At 46.9% G+C, this 6195-nt stretch overlaps 1 non-coding gene across 1 annotated transcript; it reads left to right on the top strand.

Annotated features, from left to right (window-relative positions):
* Positions 1-1883: 1883 nt before the first annotated feature.
* On the top strand, positions 1884-2048 carry LOC121451161. Its single transcript, XR_005974692.1, has one exon. It is a non-coding gene; the product is annotated as a U1 spliceosomal RNA (small nuclear RNA).
* The last annotated feature ends 4147 nt before the right edge of the window (positions 2049-6195 follow it).

The following is a 6195-nucleotide window of genomic DNA, read 5'->3' as shown; positions in this document are numbered from 1 at the left end:
AAAAAAAATGACATCTTGAATTTTGCATGCAAATGGATGGAAATAGAAAACACTATGCTGTGTGTGAATACCCAGACCCATTAATATGAATATGGTATGTACTCACTCATTAGCGACGTCTAGCTATAAACAAAGGACACAGAGCGTACAGTTCACAATCCTAGAAAAGCTAAGTAATAAGGTGAACCTACAGAAAAACATATATAGATTTTCCTAGAAATTGGAATCATAGAAGATGGCCAGACATAAGTTGGAAGCATGAGGATGGGGGTGGTTGGGAGGAAGGGAAGAGGGAGAATGGGTGATAGAGAAGGGAGAAGGGGAGGGCTGTGGAGAGCTTGGAGGAGGGGGAGGGTTGAGATGTAGGAAGGATGGATATGTGAGCAGGGAAAAAGATATCTTAATTGAGGGAGCCATTTTGGGGTTGGCAAGACGCTTCGCTCTGGAGAGGTCCCCAGAAGTCCACTGGGATGACCCCAGCTAGGACCCTGGGCAGTGGAGGAGAGGGTGCCTGAACTGCCCTTTTCCTGTAGGCAGACTGATGACTATCTTAATATCACCATAGACCGTCGTCCAGAGACCGATGGTGATAGATAGAGACAGAGACCCACATCAGAGCACTGGACTGAGCTCTTAATGTCCAGTTGAAGAGTGGAAGGAGGGAGAATATGAGCAAGGAAGTCAGGACCACAAGGGGTTGGCCTTCCCTCTGAGACAGTGTGCTAATGGGAGCTCACTAAATCCAGCTGGACTGGGATTGAACGAGCATGGGAACAAACTGGCCCCTCTGAATGTGGCTGACAAATGGTCAGAATGAGAAACCAATGATAATGGCACTGGGATTTGCCTCTACTGCATGGACTGGCTTTTTGGGATCCTATTCTATTTGGATGTACACCTTCCTAAGCCTGGATGGAGGGAGGAGGGCCTTGGACTTCCCACAGGGCAGAGTGCCTTACCCTCTCTTAGACCTGGAGGGATAGATGAGAAGGGAGTGAAAATTTTGATTGGTATTATTTATAAAGTAATAAAAAAGAAAGTTGTTACTAGGAAATAATGAAAACAAAAAGAAAATAGGTATTGGCTTTCAGAAATTATTCCTTAGGAAATTAGGTACTGTGTTAATGAGAAAACTCTGAAAGACTTGAAATTTGGAATTTTCTGCCTGAAAGCCAGAGTACTTTTTGGCAACTGTCAAAATCTAGGTTGCTACTGTACTCCAGACTTTTTCTCCCTGTGGTTCCTGTATTTAACATGCACCAGACCCTGACTCGGGAACAGCACATCCCTCTCAAAGCATGTTTTAAATTCAGTATTCACTAAATGAATTGATACAGTTGTTAGACAACAATTCTTCTCCTCCTTTTTTTTTTTTTTTTTTTTTTTTTGGTTGAGGCTGGCTCACTAGCTGCTGACTTCTCTGACTTCGTGTTGATTGAAGATAGGGGTCTGTCACTACACAGGGAAACCAGCGACAGGGCTGTTAGGCCGTGGCGGTGAGCAGCCATCAACTATTTGGAAGTTGGAGATAATTCAAGATGATTTGTCTCTGATCCTGCAACACTCCATCCAGCTCTCTGCATTCAAGAAAGTTCACCAAGCAAAAGGGGCAAAGAGGATGCCTGTGATGTCACCACTGGGTGCTGCTTGGAGGCGTGGTCTATGAAGATGAGGAGCGCGCAGGGACAGTCGCATCAGCACCATTTGAGGAAACACGCTGGATTTCCAGCGCAGTGTGGAAGGGTGAGCTGGTCCACGGGGAGCATCGAATCGAAGGAATGGGGTGCGCGTCCAATTAGGTCCTGGAGTATGCGTGGCGAAGTGACCGTGTGTTCAGAGTGCAGAGCCGGTTGTGCTGAGTCTGGGTTGCAGGACAGCAAAGCATACTTACTTGGCAGAGGAGATACCATGAAAAACGTAGGTCGTTTTTTCAGGGTGAGGCCCAACCATTGCACTTGGGGTGCGTTGACCCCTGCTATTTCCCCAAATGCAGGAAACTCGACTGCATAATTTTTGTTAGTGGGGGACTGTGTTCGCGCTCTACCCTGATCTTTCCTGTTTAAAAAGGCAGACAACTTCTTCCTACTGCTTTGTTTTTCCCTCTCTCTCTTAACTTCTATATCTGTGTTCAGTCTTCCCAGGAAAATTTAAAGCCTCGGCCTCATATAAAATATGTTTAGGAGTTTAGTTCCTGGAGTAATGAGAACATTTCTTAAAGTCTGGAGTTTTTGTCTTAAAGTCCAGGAGCAGGTCCACGGTGCATATTCTCCAATCTCACCCCAGGCCATCCTCGCCACTGTCCATCCCTCTACATAGTCTCCAATCCCACCACCAGACCACCCTCACCCCTGAAGGTCCCTCTCCACCCCATGTCAAGTTCTTCCATCTCCCTCCTGTCTGGACTCCCTGAGCACTGGCACCTACCCCTCGCCGCCTTTCTCGCAATCGTCCAGACAAGGCTCCAGCACACACCTGGGGTGACCAACCCTTTGCGCGTCCTTGCTCGTGTCTGCAAAAAACCTGACCCTAAAGCTCACTTAGGCTTCTCCGCGGAGTCCTGATGGGCTGGGAAGGCGACTCTGCCAGTGTGGAGTCCAGGGAGGCCTGATCCCAGATGACCTGGGGTTCAAACGTCCTGGAGGTGCCTGCATCCCTATGTTCTAGTTTTTTGGATGAGGCAGGGTACTCTGACCACTATTGAAAGAGAAAATCAGACATCAACCAACCCAGTCATAAAATCCTTGACCTACAAAATGTCCTGTCTACAAAATATGAAGGACAAAAAGAAGGTGACACAAATCTTTGGGAATAGCCAACCAGGGTCTGAATTGACTTAAGGCCCACTCTACAAGTAGGAACTCACACCAAACACTTGCTTGAGTAACTAAGAACCAGAGTAGATAATCAGAGTCGATATACAGATAGATAGATAGATAGATAGATAGATAGATAGCCCAAAGACCAAGGGTAAAACATTACTAAATAAATAAATAGATTAGTATTTGGTTTTAACTAAGGTCTCTGGACTATCTGCTACTATTTACCTATATCTTTCCAGACATTGAACTTAAGTCTTCAGTCTTAATGGAAACACTTTTACCATTTTTTATCCAGCACAATATGAAAACATACACACATCACATAGCATATATGTAGGCCTCATGGTAGTTTGGTGCCTGTGCAGATCAGAAAAAGGAGGAGGATCCCCGGGATCTGGAGTTAAATAGGTGTGAGCCTCCATGTAGGTGATGGGAATCAAACCTGGATCCTCTGCAAAAACAGTCAGTGCTCTTAACCAAAAACCTATCTCTTTAGCTGTTTACTGTGAAGGCTCTTTTCCCTCTGAGAAGCCCTGGCTATCCTGTAACTCACTATTCAGACCAGGCTGGCCTGGAACTTAAAGATCTGCCTGTCTCTGTCTCCTGAATGCTAGGATGAAAGATGTACATCCTGAGGACTCTGAAGAATATAAATGTTTTTACGGCAGTGAAGGGCAACTCTAAAATAGCTGAAAGTTTATTTGTGTATTTATCACAATTGAAATAATTGTGTGTGGGACAGGGTCTTGCTATGTAGCCCAGGGTAGTATCAATTTCCTGCCCCTGCAGCCATCACATTTTGTGTGCTGGGCTGACCTGCCCGCACCTCCACAATCAGACTCATTTTTAAGGATCACCTGGGGTGTATGGTGAAGCAAACATCACAAAGACAGAGTTGGCAATCATGGGGGCTGTGGGAACCCCATTTCTTCTGCAGGGTCTGAACACCCACTGAAAGGTAAAGTTTCAAATCATGACACACCAAGACCAAGTTCGTAGCACATAAGAGACTTATTTTCCCCAGAGGAACAGAGGGCAGGAAGTAAGAACGAGATATAGGAGATAGGGGATGACGGAGAAGGGACAGGAACAAGGGAAGGGGACAGGGATATTTTTCTGGAGACACAAAGAACTGATTCTGGATACAGAAGAGACAGACTTGGCATATAGGGAAATGATGATTTATGAAGGTAAAATGGAAACCCCTATGTTAGGAGGAGGTCTTTAATTTTAATTGGACAGGTTGATTTGATGAGTCAACGGGGGCTTGGATGTCTGGACTTCAATAATTGATTGCTGGACCTTGGTGGGTAGTCAGGCTCAGAAGGGGGAAAAGGCCATATAAAACAATAGACCTTTTGGGGTTTTCTCCAACACTGGGAATGGAAACCAAACCTCACACACACTGGACTAACACTCTACCTCTGAGCTATAGCCCCAGGACTGACCCTGCACTAGCGAGGCTGAGGCAGGGGGTTAGAAGTTCAGACCAGCAGGACTACTCATCAAGACCATGTCTCACATAAAGACATAATAAAGAGCACACAAATTCAGAGGAAGGCAGAGATGGAGACTGGTGGGATGGGACTGAGACTCAGGCCATCCACGTCCCAGATCCTGGAAGAGGCAGGAAGGAGCCTCTACCTGGACCCTCTGAAGAAGGCAGTCTCCAGGATTTGGGACTTTCGGTTTCCAGAACCAGAAAATTCCATCCCTGCTGCTTTAAGTGATGTGGATTGTAGCCACTTACAACAACCCAGCACCCACATCAAGGTGCCCAGGAAGTTACACGGTGTGTTCTACATGCAGTGGATCTGGGAATCTACCAACGAGTCCTGAAGGTCACTGTGGCCTGCTGTCTCTCCCAGATAAACAGGGTGAGAAGGTCCCTGTGGAGCCTCCCCTAATTCTACAAAACAGCTCAGATAATTTCATTCTTCCTTCCTGAGACCTCACTCTCGCCATCTGGGGGATATGGTATCCTGGAGACAGCACTCCCCCAAGACCGTGCCTGGCCACCCTAATTACCAACTGCCACCAACTCTGTCACCCATCTCTACATCTCTCAAGACAGATCTCCCTGCCTGTGACCTGAAAATCCAGTTTTCTCTCTTCCAACAGCTCCCATGTAGCCCAGGCTGGCCTCCATCTCACCCTGCAGCTAAGGATAACCTGCAAGCTCTGATCTCCCTTTCTTCCTGGATGTCAAGGCATGTTTACATGGTGCTGAAATGGAGCTTGGGGTTTAATGTCTGCTAGAGAAGCCCTCCACCACCTGAGCTCCCATCCTGGTCTGCCTGTCTTCTTTGAACCAGAGTTTCTTAGTCCAGGATGGTCTGGAACTCCTGGTCTTCCTGTGCTGTTACCCCCAACACTGGCATGACAGGCTTGTGTCTCACACATCTTCCTTCCGGTCAATGAACAGCTCTCCAGCAACCCAGGGTCTGGTGTTGGGTCACTACCATGAGAATGTGGTCATGAGGAAGGTGAATGACACTAACCACCTGGGATGCCATGCAAAGGCACATTTCCACAGGCATACAGTTATTAGGCAGCGTGTGATTGTGTGCAGGTTTTCCTGTTTACGTGTCTGCGTGTGTCTGTGTGTGTGTTTGTGTGCTTTTGTCTCCATTGCTAATGATTCCTCTAGAAGGCGCGCACTGACCTCTGGGTGCCACTACTCTTTCCTCAGTCGATTGATTCAAGATTGGGCCATCATACTCTTTCTACGACTGTTTGCTTTCCGTATCTGAAGCTCACCTGGGCTCAGTGGATCCAGGTAGACCAGTCAAGAGCTAGTCACATCTTCACTACCAACCTCATAGCTTGAGTGAGCTCTAGTGACATTCTGAGTGAAATTTTCATTACTTCCTATGTGTCTTCTCTTTGTTTTGAACCCTCCAGTCTCTAAAAGTCTGAGGATTGGCACAAGTGCTGGTTCACTTCAGAGATCTCATCTGTTCTACTCCCTTTATCCTGACCTCATTTCTAAGCATCCTTTGTTTCTCACGTTACTTGAGTGTGGGTCTTAAGGAGGAAAAAGCCATCCCTGGGCAGTGGTTGGGAAGTGATCGTTCAGTTTCTCACATAACACCTGAGAAGCAGAGGGCTAGATTTCCGGCTTTAGGAAGACAATGTGTCTAAAGGCTTCCCCGGTGTCCCCCGAGAGGCTCTTGGAAATGGTAAGTTAGTTTCAGGTCACTTTTGGGTGAAGTAGTTAGCAGGGGTTAAGAGCTGTATCATATGACATCAGCAGTCCCCCACCTGGACATTCTACTGTATCCTGGAGAGCCTGGAATTCTGTGATGTCACCTGTGTTGTGGCAACGCCAACTGCCCTTGAGGCATTCGTTCAGTGCCTGTGTGGTTCACCCACA

Source organism: Microtus oregoni, unplaced genomic scaffold (assembly GCF_018167655.1).
Source record: "Microtus oregoni isolate MIOR12 unplaced genomic scaffold, Mior012 000007F_ref0000211, whole genome shotgun sequence".
In the NCBI taxonomy this organism is placed as follows: domain Eukaryota; kingdom Metazoa; phylum Chordata; class Mammalia; order Rodentia; family Cricetidae; genus Microtus; species Microtus oregoni.
Note: the sequence above shows the minus strand (reverse complement) of the source record. Positions and strands in the feature narration are given on the sequence as shown.